A 19416-nucleotide genomic window follows, 5' to 3' on the forward strand; every position below is an offset into this window, starting at 1 on the left:
TTAAATTTAACTATCTCAACGGGGATTAAAACTCCATTACACTGTGTGACCCTCAATGGTTCAGGGATACAGCTAGCCGTGGGCTCACAACTCCTTGTGACTCGGAACAACGATTTCCGACTTGCCCAACGAATCATGGTAAAGCGCCTAGCAACATCGCCCCATGATTCCCTAGGTATCACTGATAGTGCCTACAAGAACCAGTAGATTTTGGTTAGCGTACAGTACGGTCCCTTCATCCATATATCCCGATCGAATCAACAACCATTGGTATATCGAGAGTCGCTCAAGATTCGATAACTATGCAATACATCTTGAAGATCAAATTAGTGACATCGCATGTGCTACTAAGAAACCATTTCTTAAATCACATCAAGTACTCTGGCCAGAGATTCGTCACACTAATATCTCCTCAGATCGCATAAGATATCCACACTCGCAAGTATGTGGTGAATCCTTGACAACAATGCATCGAATCCTATATGTGTTGTAACTGTACCCAATCCCGACACCTGATGACCCCCATAGAGTCGGTAAACGAGTCAAAGCACAGTACTAGCATATAGAGTCTCCATGATGTTTCAAGTAGTAAGGACTAATGGTGTACAACCAAAACCGCAGACTTTATCCACTCGATAAGTGATAAACACTTGGAAAGTCCGGATAGGGTAGTTCGATTATTCATCCTATGAATATCCATTTGCATGCTTCGAACATCTCCATGTTCCCTACCAATGAAACGTGGTACTCCGCATCGCAAATGCTAGTCTCAAACTCGAGCGATCCTTATCCTTATTTTCGGACGGCTCAATCGACTAGGAACAGTTTAGAATATACAGTGACTATAAGATGTATTTCATGATAGACATCCCCATGTTCTACCACATCTTACATACACTATAGTATATTCAAGGTCTTTATCAAAACAACAATAGTATATCATAATATAACAATATGAAGAAAGATAAAGTCATTGCCATTAATAAAAGTGTAAATTACATTAAACAAAAGATCGTTTGTACAAAGAGTCATCAAAGCCCATAGCCACAAGTTGGCTCACTGGGCACCCACTCTTTCATATACTATTGTTGTTTTGATAAAGATCTTGAATATACTATAGTGTATGTAAGATGTGGTAGCACATGGGGATGGCTATCATGAAACACATCTTATAGTCACTATATATTCTAAACTGTTCCTAGTCGATTGAGCCGTCCGATAATAAGGATAAGGATCGCTCGAGTTTGAGACTAGCATTTGCAATGCAGAGTACCACGTTTCATTGGTAAGGAACATAGAGATGTTCGAAGCATGCAAATGGATATTCATACGATGAATGATCGAACTACCCTATCCGGACTTTCCAAGTGGTTATCACTTATCGAGTGGATAAAGTCCGCGGTTTTGGTTGTACACCATTAGTCCTTACTACTTGAAACATCATTGAGACTAAATATGCTAGTACTGTGCTTTGACTCGTTTACCGACTCTATTGGGGTCATCAGGTGTCGGGATTGGGTACAGTTACAACACATATAGGAGTCGATGCTGAAAGAGTGGGTGCCCGGTGAGCCAACTTGTGGCTAAGGGCTTTGATGACTCTTTGTATAAACAATCTTTTGTTTAATATAATTCACACTTTTATTAATGGCAATGACTTTGTCTTTCTTCATATTGTGATATTGTGATATACTATTGTTGTTTTGATAAAGACCTTGAATATACTATAGTGTATGTAAGATGTGGTAGAACATGGAGATGTCTATCATGAAACACATCTTATAGTCACTGTATATTCTAAATTGTTCCTAGTCGATTGAGCCGTCCGATAATAAGGATAAGGATCGCTCGAGCTTGAGACTAGCATTTGCGATGCAGAGTACCACGTTTCATTGGTAGGGAACATAGAGATGTTCAAAGCATGCAAATGGATATTTATATGATGAATGATCGAACTACCCTATCCGGACTTTCCAAGTGGTTATTACTTATCGAGTGGATATAGTCCGCGGTTTTGGTTGTACACCATTAGTCCTTACTACTTGAGACATCATTGAGACTCTATATGCTAGTACTGTGCTTTGACTCGTTTACCGACTCTATTGGGGTCATCAGGTGTCGGGATTGGGTACAGTTACAACACATATAGCAGTCGATGCTTTGTTGTCAAGGATTCACCACATACTTGCGAGTGTGGATATCCTATGCGATCTGAGGAGATATTAGTGTGACGAATCTCTGGCCAGAGTAGATGATGTGATTTAAGAAATGGTTTCTTAGTAGCACATGCGATGTCACTATTTGATCTTCAAGATGCATTGCATAGTTATCGAATCTCGAGCGACTCTCGATATACCAATGGTTGTTGATTCGATCGGGATATATGGATGAAGGGCTCGTACTGTACGCTAACCAAAATCTACTGGTTCTTGGAGGCACTATCAGTGATACCTAGGGAATCATGGGGCGATGTTGCTAGGCGCTCATACCATGATTCGATGGGCAAGTCGGAAATTGTTGTTCCAAGTCACAAGGAGTTGTGAGCCCACGGCTAGCTCTATCCCTGAACCATTGAGGGTCACACAGTGTAATGGATTTTTAATCCCCGTTGAGATAGTTAAATTTAAAGAGTTAAATTTAATGAACGAAGAAGTTGGACTTCTTATTTAAGAGTAGAGGAGTAAGATTTCCTAAAATGACATAGGGATGGCCATTTTTGGAAACAACTGAATTCGGATTCAGAAAAATTTATCTTGACTTTAAAAGGTGCAGAAATGGTTTCTGAGCACATTGGTGAAATCGGTTTATCAATCGGAGTCACGATGAATTTTATATTAATTTCTGAACATGCGGGCTTTGCTTGTCGGGCTTGAACTTATGACTAATGGGCCCTAAGCTGTTAGTGGCCTACATTATAAATAAGTTATTGCAGTACAGAAATTACACACAACAGGTCACAAGGATTTTTCGAAAACCCTAGTTAATTTTTAAAAGGTGGCCGTCCCCCCTCTCTCCCTCTACTCGAGAAAAATCCAGCCTGTGATTTTGAATTACAGTCTGGTTTAACGGATCAAATTCGTTAATCTCTTCGTAGAAAACTTCTGATAGATTTTCTAGTGCAATCTATCAGAGGGATTAAATATCCGTTCGTGGACCTGATTGAAGAACAGTTCGTCCATCAGTTCCAGGGATATACAACAAGAGCAGAGAAATCTGTTGGTGTCCAAAATCTCGATTCGAGATTAAAGGTAAAAATTTTATAATCGTTATTTAATTTTTACACACACAATTTAATCGTAAAGGTTTGATACCCATTATGGAATCGTTCCATATAAAATTTTTAAACTTCCGCTGCACCGGGTATCAATCATAATTGATCTGATCGCCGCGTTCTCCAACAGTGGTATCAAAGCCAGGTTGCTCAGATCAAGCGATTAAATTAATCGATTGTACAAAAAATTTTTAGGCCTCGGTTTTTGAAACAAAATAAATATTTTAAAATAAAAATATTTTTTGTTTCGGGCAAAAACCCGGGCAGCGATTGGATCGCTGCCCGGGGCTGGGGCAGCGATCGTCGCTGCCCCGGGAAGCGCACGACGCTGCCCTGTGCGGCGCACGGCGCTGCCCATGGGCAGCGATGTGATCGCTGCCCAGGGAAGCGCACGGCGCTGCCCAGGGCAGCGATCGTCGCTGCCCTAGGGGCAGCCGGGCTGCCCGGCCCGGGAATGTCCCGGGCGGCCCGCGGGAAAAATTATTTTTAATTTTTTAAATTAAATTTTAATATGTTAAAATTCTATTTTTGGTCCGATCGAAAATTGTTTTGATTGGTCCACGAGGCGTCGGATCGAATTGTTCGAGTTCGAAAATTTTAAAATTGATTTTTGGATAAATTTGAATTTTTGGAAAATTTTAATATTTTATCCTTTAATTGAATTTTGAAATTAATTATTTTTGGTACAATTGATGATAAGATATGATCTTATGGATATATTGAGTAAAATATGATTTTATGTATAAAATTGGATTTTATAGATAAAATATGATTTTATTTGATAAAAAGATAAAATATGATTTTGTATGTAAAATAAGATTTTATTTATGAAATATGATTTTATCCTTTTAAATTTAAATTGTCATTGCATGTTATCCAATAAATTAATTTTGAATTAAATGTAATTGGATAAGGATGATCGATTGCCATGACCAATTTTGTAGGTGTATGTTAGGAATTTACATTTGTTTTATTGTTGTTGGTTTTATTAATGGGCCTGGTTTATGGCCCAATATGAATGTCATATGTAATAAAAGTGGGCTTGGTTTATGGCCCGTTCCCACCCCTTAAAAATGTATCCCCTACTTGTCATTGTTATTTATTGTAAATACATTAGATTTAGTGGGAGATCAAGATTTGAAGATGGAGGTGGGCCCAGCAGACAATAAAGACAGAAGAAATGTAAATTGGAAGCAAATGTAATAGGATTGCATTGCATACTGCATATTACCTAGGATTGGACTAAGACTCGTGATTGGCAACCACGGGTCGATTAGAAATGGAATCGATCATCCTATATAATATGTGATATTATAGTTGTATGCATGTTTTAGACATAATTGTGTGAATCCGGCAAGCATACAAAATTTTTAAAAATGATGAGACAAATTTTTATAATTAAAAATCCCTCATTTTAAATATGATTTAAAATTGATATCAAGATAAATAAAGGAAATTTAAATTTGTTTAAATGTTCCTACCTTCCATCAACGATCAATGTATAAGATGCTACCCGCGGATACGGTCCGGCTCATATTATTGGGGGGCCCGTTCGTCGGAAAGCTGTACATTGGATCGACACATGTTGTAAGTTGGGTGGAACTCCCATGGGATCGGCTCATATTATTGGGGGATCCACATGGCGACCGTCCATCACAACTTAATATTGATGGGTCATCTTGACATGTCACAATAAACGGCGTCATATTATTGGGCCCTTATTGGACATGAGGTAAAAACATGGAGGTTGCTTTGGAAGCAATTGGGCTCTACCATTTGAAAATTATGGTTGGCTGATATTATTCGGGACCATAAGTTTGTCAATTGGACTCCATGTTCTCACTAAGGAAAACAGTTTCCCGTTTTCACTAGTGGGTAGTGAAATCGCTAAAATAGTGGGAGTGAGATTCATAAAATAAATTTCGCCTAATTTATGTCTTAGTAAATTGCTTAAACAATCACTGATATTTGTCTGTTTCTTTTCAGTATTTCATAAGATGAATTCGCGTAATCCACTTTTCTCGATCCTCGAACAAAATAAGTTGACTGGCGCAAACTATACGGAATGGTTCCGTAAGTTGAAGATTGTCTTGACTTCGGAGAAGATGCTCTACGTGTTAGAAAAATCTCCTCCGAAGGAAGCACCAGCTGACGTAAGTCCGGAGGAGTTAGCCAAGCTTGATACATGGTGGGACCATGATATCAAGACCAAATGCTATATGCAAGCCTCGATGTCTGATGAACTCCAGAGGCGATTTGAGGACACCGTGAATGCTGCTGACATTCACGTTCAACTCAAGGAACTTTTTGGGGCTCAATCGAGGGCTGAAAGGTTCGCTACTGTAAAGGAGCTAATGACGTGTCGCATGCGTGAAGGGACTTCGGTCCGTGATCATGGGGTACGAGTGATTTGGCTCATACAGAAGTTGGTAACCCTTGATTTGGTGTTGGAGCATGAACTCAACGTGGACTTACTACTTCTGTCTCTTCCTTCTTCGTTTGACGGATTTGTGGTATATTTCAATATGAACAAGATAGAGGCCTCCCTTGAAGAGATGGTCAATATGCTTGTGACATATGAATCCACATTAAAGAAGGATAAACCGGCTTTCTTGGTGGGCTCCTCTTCTTCTGCTAAGAAGGGGCCAAGTACAAAGGGTAAGAAACGTTCTGCCCCACCCAAGAAAATCGAACCCGAGAAGAAGTACAAGACAAAGGCTTCAAACATGGAAAAATCCAAGGATGTTTGCCATTACTGCAAGAAGCCCGGTCATTGGAAGCGTAACTACAAGGAATATCTAGAGCAGTTGCGAACTGCAAAGGGTATGTTCTATATTGAAATAAATGTTTCACTTAATACTACTTCTTGGGTATTGGATACCGGATGTGGATCTCACATTTGCAATGATTTGCAGGTGATGACAAGAAGTCGCAGGCTTAGGATGGGTGAGACCCAGCTGAGGCTCGGAAATGGTTCCAGAGTTGAAGCAAAAGCCGTGGGAGATGTTTATTTAATTTTGCAGAACGGTTTTAAGTTACTTTTAAGAGATGTTTTATTTGTTCCGGATTTGATTAAAAACATTATTTCTGTTTCTATGCTTGATAGAGATGGTTATTCTTGCCATTTTGTGAATGGGATTTGCAATATTTACAAGAATGAATGTTTGATTGGAAATGGACAACTTGAAAACGATCTATATAACTTAAAACTAAAAGACGTTCCAATAAATTATGTTGATAAACCGGCAACAACAAACAAAAGGAAAATCGATAGCCAAAACCCGGCAAACCTTTGGCACGCTAGGCTAGGTCATATTTCTTCAAGGAGGATGAACAAGGTAGTGGGAGAGGGCATGTTTGATATGTCTGATATTAACTCTCTACCTACTTGTGAATCCTGCCTAAAAGGAAAAATGACTAAATCTCCTTTTAAGGGGAAACCTGAGCGTAGTCAAAATCTGTTGGATTTGATCCATACAGATGTTTGTGGTCCATTTAGAGTTGGGACTCAATATGGCCACACCTACTTCATTACCTTTACTGATGATTATTCAAGGTATGGGTATTTATATTTAATGAAATATAAGTCTGAAGCATTTGAAAAGTTCAAAGAATTCAAGGCTGAAGTAGAAAACAAGCTAGGTAAAAGTATTAAAGCACTTCGATCGGATCGAGGTGGAGAATACTTGAGTACCGAGTTTTTGGACTATCTAAAAGAGAATGGGATTCTCTCTCAGTGGACTCCTCCTATGACACCACAGCTTAATGGTGTATCGGAGCGTCGTAATCGAACTTTGTTGGACATGGTTCGATCCATGATGAGCTTCACTGAGCTTCCACCTTCGTTTTGGGGCTATGCGCTTGAAACGGCGGTATTGTTGTTGAACAATGTCCACACTAAAGCAGTGGACAAAACACCATACGAGTTATGAATGGCAAAGCTCCTAAGTATTCGTACTTGAGGATTTGGGGATGTCCTGCTTACGTGAAGCGGACAGTGGGAGATAAGTTGGATAGTCGATCCAGCTTATGTTATTTTGTAGGGTATCCGAATAATTCAATCGGATATTATTTCTATTATCTTGCTGAAACAAAGGTGTTTGTTTCAAGGAATGCCACCTTCTTGGAGAAGGAGTTCTTATTGGATAAGAAAGGCGAGATGATGGAACTCGATGAAATTCGAGAAAAACCCGAAATACAAAATAACAATCCTACACCTCAGGAACCATCGCTGGACACGCCTATACCGAGAAGATCCGAGAGGACTTCTAGACCTCCTATTCGATATGGTATTCTTCTTGAAGGGGATCAAGATGAACCCGATGTTGGATGTGATCCAAGGAACTTCAAGGAAGCAATTTCTGATGCGGATTCAAATTTATGGCTTGAAGCTATGCAGTCGGAAATAGATTCAATGCATACAAACCAAGTTTGGTCTTTAGTAGATCCTCCCGATGGAATTGTTCCAATAGGGTGTAAATGGATCTACAAGAGAAAGCTTGGGCCTGATGGTAAGGTATTGACCTACAAGGCACGATTGGTGGCAAAAGGTTATACTCAAAGACAAGGAGTTGACTATGATGAAACCTTTTCACCAGTTGCAATGTTCAAGTCCATAAGAATCCTGATTGCCATAGCTGCATGGTATGACTATGAGATATGGCAAATGGATGTGAAGACTGCTTTTCTTAATGGAGACATTAAGGAAAAGATCTATATGAAGCAGCCTGAGGGGTAGACATCCATGGGAAGTGAGCATAAGGTATGCAAACTTCAGAGATCAATTTATGGTCTAAAACAAGCATCAAGAAGTTGGAACCAGAAATTTGATGAAACAATAAAAGATTTTGGTTTCATCAAGAATCCGGAGGAACCATGCGTGTACAAGAAAGTAGTTAAGGATGCTGTGACATTCTTAGTACTTTATGTTGATGAAATCCTACTCATTGGGAATGATGTAGGGATGTTGCAGTCAACAAAGATATGGTTATCAGGTAGATTCTCGATGAAGGATTTGGGTGAGGCATCCTATATTCTTGGGATACAGATCTATAGAGATAGATCTAAGAGAATGATAGGACTCACTCAATCAACCTACATCGACACCATATTGAAACGGTTTTCAATGGATGGGTCCAAGAGAGGACATCTACCCATGTGTCATGGAGTTTCTCTATCCAAGTCTATGTGTCCCAAGACTGATGATGAGATAGAGAAAATGACACATGTACCATATGCGTATGCCATAGGTAGTATCATGTATGGGATGATATCTACCAGACCGAATGTAGCATTTGCTCTGAGTGTCACGAGCAGATATCAAGCTAATCCCGGTCAAATGCATTGGAAAGCCGTGAAGGACATTCTTAAGTACTTACGAAGGACTAAGAATATGTTCATGGTATATGGAGGAAGAGAACTAAAATTGGAAGGCTATACCGACTCTAGCTTCCAAAGTGACGTGGATGACTCGAAGTCAACCTCTGGATTTGTGTTCATGCTCAATGGCGGTGCTATCTCTTGGAAGAGTTCCAAGCAGGACACCACAGCGGATTCCACCACTGAGGCTGAATACATTGCAGCATCAGCTGCTGCTAAAGAGGCCGTTTGGATGAGGAATTTCGTCCAAGAGTTGGGCGTCATTCCTGAAGTTGTTGGTCCAGTCCCGGTGTACTGTGACAACACGGGTGCCATTGCTCAGGCAAAGGAACCAAGGTCTCATCAAAGATCCAAACACGTACTGAGGAAATACCACATCATCCGGGAGATTGTGGAAAGAGGAGACATCACTGTCGAAAGAGTGGCCTCTGCAGACAATATCGCTGATCCACTTACTAAGCCCTTGCCAGGACCATTATTTGAAAAACATCGCGAAGCAATGGGTCTACGTAGTATGACTAGTTGGCTATAGGGCAAGTGGGAGATTGAAAGAGTGGGTGCCCGGTGAGCCAACTTGTGGCTAAGGGCTTTGATGACTCTTTGTATAAACAATCTTTTGTTTAATATAATTTACACTTTTATTAATGGCAATGACTTTGTCTTTCTTCATATTGTGATATTGTGATATACTATTGTTGTTTTGATAAAGACCTTGAATATACTATAGTGTATGTAAGATATGGTAGAACATGGAGATGTCTATCATGAAACACATCTTATAGTCACTGTATATTCTAAACTGTTCCTAGTCGATTGAGCCATCCGATAATAAGGATAAGGATCGCTCGAGCTTGAGACTAGCATTTGCGATGCAGAGTACCACGTTTCATTGGTAGGGAACATAGAGATGTTCAAAGCATGCAAATGGATATTCATATGATGAATGATCGAACTACCCTATCCGGACTTTCCAAGTGGTTATTACTTATCGAGTGGATATAGTCCGCGGTTTTGGTTGTACACCATTAGTCCTTACTACTTGAGACATCATTGAGACTCTATATGCTAGTACTGTGCTTTGACTCGTTTACCGACTTTATTGGGGTCATCAGGTGTCGGGATTGGGTACAGTTACAACACATATAGGAGTCGATGCTTTGTTGTCAAGGATTCACCACATACTTGCGAGTGTGGATATCCTATGCGATCTGAGGAGATATTAGTGTGACGAATCTCTGGCCAGAGTACATGATGTGATTTAAGAAATGGTTTCTTAGTAGCACATGCGATGTCACTATTTGATCTTCAAGATGCATTGCATAGTTATCGAATCTCGAGCGACTCTCGATATACCAATGGTTGTTGATTCGATCGGGATATATGGATGAAGGGACCGTACTGTACGCTAACCAAAATCTACTGGTTCTTGTAGGCACTATCAGTGATACCTAGGGAATCATGGGGCGATGTTGCTAGGCACTCATACCATGATTCGATGGGCAAGTCGGAAATTGTTGTTCCGAGTCACAAGGAGTTGGGAGCCCACGGCTAGCTGTATCCCTGAACCATTGAGGGTCACACAGTGTAATAGATTTTTAATCCCCGTTGAGATAGTTAAATTTAAAGAGTTAAATTTAATGAACGAAGAAGTTGGACTTCTTATTTAAGAGTAGAGAAGTACGATTTCCTAAAATGACATAGGGATGGCCATTTTTGGAAACCACTGAATTCGGATTCAAAAAAATTTATCTTGACTTTAAAAGGTGCAGAAATGGTTTCTGAGCACATTGGTGAAATCGGTTTATCAATCGGAGTCACGATGAATTTTATATTAATTTCTGAACATGCGGGCTTTGCTTGTCGGGCTTGAACTTATGACTAATGGGCCCTAAGCTGTTAGTGGCCTACATTATAAATAAGTTATTGCAGTACAGAAATTACACACAACAGGTCACAAGGATTTTTCGAAAACCCTAGTTAATTTTTAAAAGGTGGCCGTCCCCCCTCTCTCCCTCTACTCGAGAAAAATCCAGCCTGTGATTTTGAATTACAGTCTGGTTTAACGGATCAAATTCGTTAATCTCTTCATAGAAAACTTCTGATAGATTTTCTAGTGCAATCTATCAGAGGGATTAAATATCCGTTCGTGGACCTGATTGAAGAACAGTTCGTCCATCAGTTCCAAGGATATACAACAAGAGCAGAGAAATCTGTTGGTGTCCAAAATCTCGATTCGAGATTAAAGGTAAAAATTTTATAATCGTTATTTAATTTTTACACACACAATTTAATCGTAAAGGTTTGATACCCATTATGGAATTGTTCCATATAAAATTTTTAAACTTCCGCTGCACCGGGTATCAATCATAATTGATCTGATCGCCGCATTCTGCAACAGATGCTTTGTTGTCAAGGATTCACCACATACTTGCGAGTGTGGATATCCTATGCGATCTGAGGAGATATTAGTGTGACGAATCTCTGGCCAGAGTACATGATGTGTTTTAAGAAATGGTTTCATAGTAACACATGCGATGTCACTATTTGTTCTTCAAGATGTATTGCATAGTTATCGAATCTCGAACGACTCTCGATATACCAATGGTTGTTGATTCGATCGGGATATTTGGATGAAGGGACCGTACTGTATGCTAACCAAAATCTATTGGTTCTTGCAGGCACTATCAATGATACCTAGGGAATCATGGGGCGATGTTGCTAGGCGCTCTTACCATGATTCGATGGGCAAGTCGAAAATTGTTGTTCCGAGTCACAAGGAGTTGTGAGCCCACGGCTAGCTGTATCCCTGAACCATTGAGGGTCACACAGAGTAATGGATTTTTAATCCCCGTTGAGATAGTTAAATTTAAAGAGTTAAATTTAATGAACAAAGAAGTTGGACTTCTTATTTAAGAGTAGAGGAGTAAGATTTCCTAAAATGACATAGGGATGGGCATTTTTGGAAACCACTGAATTCGGATTCAGAAAAATTTATCTTGACTTTAAAAGGTGCAGAAATGGTTTCTGTGCACATTGGTGAAATCGGTTTATCAATCGGAGTCATGATGAATTTTATATTAATTTCTGAACATGCGGGCTTTGCTTGTCGGGCTTGAACTTATGACTAATGGGCCCTAAGCTGTTAGCGGCCTACATTATAAATAAGTTATTGCAGTACAGAAATTACACACAACAGGTCACAAATTTTCGAAAACCCTAGTATTTTTCTCTAACAGTGGACGCCCCCCTCCCCTCTGCTCGGTAAAATCCAGTCTGTGAATTTTGAATTACAGTCTGGTTTAACGGATCAAATTCGTTAATTCTCTTCGTAGAAACTTCTGATAGATTTTCTAGTGCAATTTATCAGAGGGATTAAATCTCTGTTCGTGGACCTGATTGAAGAACAGTTCGTCCATCAGTTCCAGGGATATACAACAAGAGCAGAGCAATCTGTTGGTGTCCATAATCTCGATTCGAGATTGGCGGTAAAAATTTTTAATTGTTATTTAATTTTTACACACACAATTTAATCGTAAAAGTTTTGATACTCAATATGGAATCGTTCCATATAAAAATTTTAAACTTCCGCTGCACCGGGTATCAATTCTGATTGATCTGATCGCCGCGTTCTCCAACAAAGGAGGGTAGAGTTGTAAGGTCCAAAAAGTCCACTAGCTTAATCACGATTAATTGATTTAATTATATGATTTAATGCATGTTATTTAGAATATTTAATTGTTACGTGGAATTATGTGAATTATGGGATGCCTGGAATTATGTGACTGCTATGTTATTTTTTTTAAAGTTTTCAGATTGGTATTAATGTTGGGTCGTAGGTACGAGTCTAGCCTTGAATCGAATTAAGAAAAATATGTTAAATTAAGTTTAAAGGGATGCAGTGTATTTTATTGAGTGGGGGAGTAAAATTTTAAAGGATTTTTAAATGTAACTAATGGGCCGTGTTGGAGCCCATAAGTCACCCAGATTGGACTGAAAGAGTCGGAAAAAAAGAAATTAATGAAAAAGGGGTGCAACACGAGGACTTCCCAGGGGGTCATGTTGGAACACGGTCGTTCTCCGAATCGAAAAAAAAGTGATACCCGGTGCAGCGGAAGTTTTAAAATTTTATATGGAACGATTCCATATGGGTATCAAATTCCTACGATTAAAATTAATAACATAAAATTTAAACAATATAAATTTTACCTTAAAATCTCGAAGCGAGATTATGGACACCAACAGATTAATCTGCTCTTGTTGTATATCCCAGGAACTGATGAACGAACGTTTCTTCAATCAGGTCCACGAACGGAAATTTAATCCCTCTGATAGACTGCACTAGAAAGTCTATCAGAAGTTTCTACGAAGAGAAAATTAACAGATTTGATCCGTTAAACCAGACTGCAAATTCGAAATTCACAGGCTGGATTTTTCGAACAGAGAGAGGAGAGGGGGCGGCCACACCTAGAGAGAAAAACTAGGGTTTTCGAAAATTTTGTGACCAGTTGTGTGTATTTTCTGTACTGCAATAACTTATTTATAATGTGGGCTGCTAACAGCTTAGGGCCCATTAGTCATAAGTTCAAGCCTGACAAGCAAAGCCCACATGTTCAGAAATTAATATAAAATTCATCGTGACTCAGATTGATAAACCAATTTCACCAATGTGCACAGAAACCATTTCTGCATCTTTTAAAGTCAAGATAAATTTTCTGAATCCGAATTCAGTGGTTTCCAAAAATGTCCATCACTATGTCATTTTAGGAAATCTTACTCCCTCTACTTTTAAATAAGATGTCCCACTTCTTTATTCACTAAATTTAACTCTTTAAATTTAATTATGTCAACGGGGATTAAAAATCCATTACTTGTGTGACCCTCAATGGTTCAGGGATACAGCTAGCCGTGGGCTCACAACTCCTTGTGACTCGGAACAACAATTTCCGACTTGCCCATCGAATCATGGTAAGAGCGCCTAGCAACATCGCCCCATGATTCCCTAGGTATCACTGATAGTGCCTGCAAGAACCAATAGATTTTGGTTAGCGTACAGTACGGTCCCTTCATCCATATATCCCGATCGAATCAACAACCATTGGTAAATCAAGAGTCGTTCGAGATTCGATAACTATGCAATGCATCTTGAAGATCAAATAGTGACATCGCATGTGCTACTAGGAAACCAAGTAACCTAAAACACATCATGTACTCTGGCCAGAGATTCGTCACACTAATATCTCCTCAGATTGCATAGGATATCCACACTCGCAAGTATGTGGTGAATCCTTGACAACAAAGCATCGACTCCTATATGTGTCGTAACTGTACCCAATCCCGACACCTGATGACCCCAATAGAGCCGGTAAACGAGTCAAAGTACGGTACTAGCATATAGAGTCTTAATGATGTTTCAAGTAATAAGGACTAATGGTGTACAACCAAAACCGCGGACTTTATCCACTCGATAAGTGATAACCACTTGGAAAGTCCGGATAGGGTAGTTCGATCATTCATCATATGAATATCCATTTGCATGTCTTGAACATCTCTATGTTCCATACCAATGAAACGTGGTACTCGGCATCGCAAATGCTAGTCTCAATCTCGAGCGATCCTTATCCTTATTAACGGACGGCTCAATCGACTAGGAACTATTTAGAATATACAGTGACTATAAGATGTGTTTCATGATAGCCATCCCCATGTGCTACCACATCTTACATACACTATAGTATATTCAAGGTCTTCATCTAAACATCTTATAGTATGTCACAACATAATAATATGATAAAAGATAAAGTAAATGCCATTATAAAAGTGTAAATTATATTAAACAAAAGATTGTTTATACATAGAGTCATAAAAGACCTTAGCCACAAGTTGGCTCACCGGGCACCCACTCTTTCAATCTCCCACTTGCCCTAAAGCCAACTAGTCATACTACGTAGTCCCATTGCTTCGCGATGTTTGTCAAATAATGGTCCTGGCAAGGGCTTAGTAAGTGGATCAGCGATATTGTCTGCAGAGGCCACTCTCTCGATAGTGATGTCTCCTCTTTCCATGATCTCCCGGATGATGTGGTATTTCCTCAGTACGTGTTTGGATATTTGATGAGACCTTGGTTCCTTTGCCTGAGCAATGGCACCCGTGTTGTCACAGTACACTGGGACTGGACCAACAGCTTCAGGAATAACGCCCAACTCTTGGACGAAATTCCTCATCCAAACGGCCTCTTTAGCAGCAGCTGATGTCGCAATGTATTCTGCCTCAGTGGTGGAATCCGCTGTGGTGTCCTGCTTGGAACTCTTCCAAGAGACAGCACCGCCATTGAGCATGAACACAAATCCAGATGTTGACTTCGAGTCATCCACGTCACTTTGGAAGCTAGAGTCGGTATAGCCTTCCAATTTCAGTTCTCTTTCTCCATAAACCATGAATACATTCTTAGTTCTTCTCAAGTACTTAATAATATCCTTCACGGCTTTCCAATGCAATTGACCGGGATTGGCTTGATATCTGCTCGTGACACTCAGAGCAAATGCCACATCCGGTCTGGTAGATATCATCCCATACATGATACTCCCTATGGCTGACGCATATGGTATGTGTGTCATTTTTTTTTCTATCTCTTCATCAGTCTTGGGACACATAGACTTGGATAGAGAGACTCCATGACACATAGGTAGATGTCCTCTCTTGGACTCATCCATTGAAAACCTTTTCAATATAGTGTCGATGTAGGTAGCTTGAGTAAGTCCTATCATTCTCTTAGATCTATCTCTATAGATCTGTATCCCTAGAATATAGGATGCCTTACCCAAATCCTTCATCGAGAATCTACCTGACAACCATATCTTTGTTGACTGCAACATCCCTACATCATTCCCAATGAGTAAGCTGTCATCAACATAAAGTACTAAGAATGTCACAGCATCCTTAACTACTTTCTTGTACACGCACGATTCCTCCTGGTTCTTGATGAAACCAAAATCCTTTATTGTTTCATCAAATTTCTGGTTCCAACTTCTTGATGCTTGTTTGAGACCATAAATTGATCTCTGAAGCTTACATACCTTATGCTTGCTTCCCATGTATGTGAATCCCTCAGGCTGCATCATATAGATCTCTTCCTTAATGTTTCCATTAAGGAATGCAGTTTTCACATCCATTTGCCATATCTCATAGTCATACCATGCAGCAATGGCAATAAGGATTCTTATGGACTTGAACATTGCGACTGGTGAAAAAGTTTCATCATAGTCAACTCCTTGTCTTTGAGTATAACCTTTTGCCACCAATCGTGCCTTGTAGGTCAGTACCTTTCCATCAGGCCCAAGTTTTCTCTTGTCGATCCATTTACACCCTATTGGAACCCTATTGGAACAATTCCATCGGAAGGATCTAGTAAAGACCAAACTTGGTTTGTATGCATCGAATCTATTTCCGACTGCATAGCTTCAAGACATAAATTTGAATCCGCATCAGAAATTGCTTCCTTGAAGTTTCTTGGATCACATCTAATGTCGGGTTCACTTTGATCCCCTTCAAGAAGAAGACCATATCTAATAGGAGGCCTAGAAGTCCTCTCGGATCTTCTAGTAATAGGTGTGTCAATCAATGGTTCCTGAGGTGTAGGATCATTATTTTGTATCTCGGGTTCTTCTCGAATTTCTTCGAGTTCCATCATCTTGCCTTTCTTATCCAATAAGAACTCCTTCTCCAAGAAGGTGGCATTCCTTGAAACAAACACTTTTGTTTCAGTAGGATGATAGAAATAATATCCGATTGAATTCTTCGGATACCCTACAAAATAACATAAGGTGGATCGACTATCCAACTTATCTCCCACTGTCTGCTTCACGTAAGCAGGACATCCCCAAATCCTCAAGTACGAATACTTAGGAGCTTTGCCATTCCATAACTCGTATGGAGTTTTATCTACTGCTTTAGTGTGGACATTGTTCAACAACAATACCGCCTTTTCAAGCGCATAGCCCCAAAACGAAGGAGAGAGCTCAGTGAAGCTCATCATATATCGAACCATGTCCAACAAAGTTCGATTGCGACGCTCCGAGACACCATTTAGCTGAGGTGTCATAGGAAGAGTCCACTGAGAGAGAATCCCATTCTCTGTTAGATAGCTCAAAAACTCGGTACTTAAGTATTTTCCACCTCGATCCGATCGAAGTGCTTTAATACTTCTACCTTGTTCGTTTTCTACTTCAGCCTTGAATTCTTTGAACTTTTCAAATGATTCAGACTTATATTTCATTAAATATAAATACCCATACCTAGAATAATCATCAGTAAAGGTAATGAAGTAGGTGTGACCAAATTTAGTACCGATACTAAATGGTCCGCAAACATCTGTATGGATCAAATCCAACAGATTTTGACTACGCTCAGGCTTTCCTTTGAAAGGTGATTTAGTCATTTTTCCTTTTAGGCAGGACTCACAAGTAGGTAGAGAGTTTATATCAGACATATCAAACATGCCCTCTCCCACTAGCTTGTTCATCCTCCTTGAGGAAATATGACCTAGCCTAGCATGCCAAAGGTTTGCCGGATTTTCACTATCGTTTTCCTTTTGTTTGTTGTTACCGGTTTATCAACATAATCAACTGGAACGTCTTTTAATTTTAAGTTATATAGATCGTTTTTAAATTGTCCATTTCAAATCAAACATTCATTCTTGTAAATATTGCAAATCCCATTCGCAAATTTTCAAGAAATATCTTCTCTATTAAGAATAGAAAAAGAAATAATATTTTAATGAAATCTTGGTACAAATAAAAACATCTTTCTCAAAATATAGCTTAAAATTGTTTTTGCAAAATTAAACAAATGTTTCCCATGGCTTTTGGATTCAACTCTGGAACCATTCCCGAGCCTTAACTGGGTCTCACCCATCCTAAACTTACGACTTCTTGTCATCATCTGCAACTCATTGCAAATGTGAGATCTACATCTGGTATCCAATACCCAAGAAATAGTATTAAGTGAAACATTTATAAAATATATCCTTTGTAGTTCGTAACTACTCGATATACATTCTTTGCAGTTGCGCTTCTAGTAACCGGGTTTCTTGCAGTGATGGCAAACTTGTTTAGACTTGTCCAATTTTGCATGTAACATTTTGCCTTGAGATCATGGTCCAACCATTTCTCTAGTTCGGCCAACCTTTCGGCAGTTACATCAGTCAGGGCTGTTTTCGGAGAAGCCTTTTCTAACACTTAGAAAATCTTTTTCCGAACTCTGGACAATCTTAATTTATTGAACCATTCCATATAGTTGCGCCAGAAAGTTTGTTTTTGTTCTAGAATTGAAACATGTGGATTACGAAGATTCATCATAATGATATACTGAGATGAAACAGACAATAATCGATGATTGTTTAACTAATTTACTAAGACATAAAATATGGCGAATTTTAATTTTATGAATTACACTCCAACTATTTTAACGATTTCACCACCCTCTAGTGAAAACAGGAAACTCCTTTCCTTAGTGGGAACATGGAGTCCAATTGACAAATCATAGTCCCGAATAATATCAGCCAACCACAATTTTCAAAAGGTGGAGCCCAATTAATTCCAAAGTAACCCCCATGTTTTTACCTCATGTCCAATAAGGGCCCAATAATATGACGCCGTTTATTGTGACATGTCAAGATAACCCATCAATATTAAGTTGTGATGGACGGTCGCCATGTGGATCCCCCAATAATATGAGCCAATCCCATGGGAGTTCCACCCAACTTACAACATGTGTCGATCCAATGTACAGCTTTCCAACGAACGGGCCCCCCCAATAATATGAGCCGGACCATATCCGCGGGTAGCATCTCATACATTGATCGTTGATGGAAGGTAGGAACATTTGAACAATATTTAAATTCCCTTTTATAAATCTTGATATCAATTTTAAATCATATTTAAAATTAGGGATTTTAATTTTTAAAAATTTGTCTCATCATTTAAAATTTGTATGCTTGCGGGATTCATACAATTTAGTCTAAACATGCATACAACTATAATATCATATATTATATTTTAGGATGATCGATTCCATTACTAATCGACCCGTGGTTGCCAATCACGAGTCTAAGTCCAATCCTAGGTGATATGCAACTATACAATGCAATCCTATTACATTGTGCTTCTAATTTACATTTCTTCAGTCTTTATCATTGCTTGCTGGGCCCACCTCCATCTTCAAAATCTCCCACTATTTCTAGTGAATTTACAATAAATTACTATGACAAATAAAGGAATACATTATAGGGGTGGAAACGGGCCATAAACCAGGCCCACTTTTATTACATATGACAATTTATATTGGGCCATAAACCAGGCCCATTAATAAATCCAACAACAATAATTAAAACCAAATGTAAACAACCTAACATACACCTATAATATTGGTCATGGCAATCGATCATCCTTATCCAATAATTTTTAATTCAAAAATTAATTTATTGGATATCATGCAATGACAATAAATATAAATAGATAAAATCATATTTTATACATAAAATCTTATTTTATTTATAAAATCATATTTTATCTAGTTTATCCATAAAATCATATTTTACATATAAAATCCAATTTTATACATAAAATCATATTTTATTATCAATTGTACCAAAATTAATAATTAAAGATTTAATTTATTGGATTAAATTTATAAATTTCCAAAATTCAAAATTTATCCAAAAATTAATTTTCTTAAAAATTTTGGTCTCAAACAATTTTGACCCATTGCCT

This window comes from Henckelia pumila, chromosome 4 (genome assembly GCF_033568475.1).
Source record: "Henckelia pumila isolate YLH828 chromosome 4, ASM3356847v2, whole genome shotgun sequence".
NCBI classification, from domain to species: Eukaryota; Viridiplantae; Streptophyta; class Magnoliopsida; order Lamiales; family Gesneriaceae; genus Henckelia; species Henckelia pumila.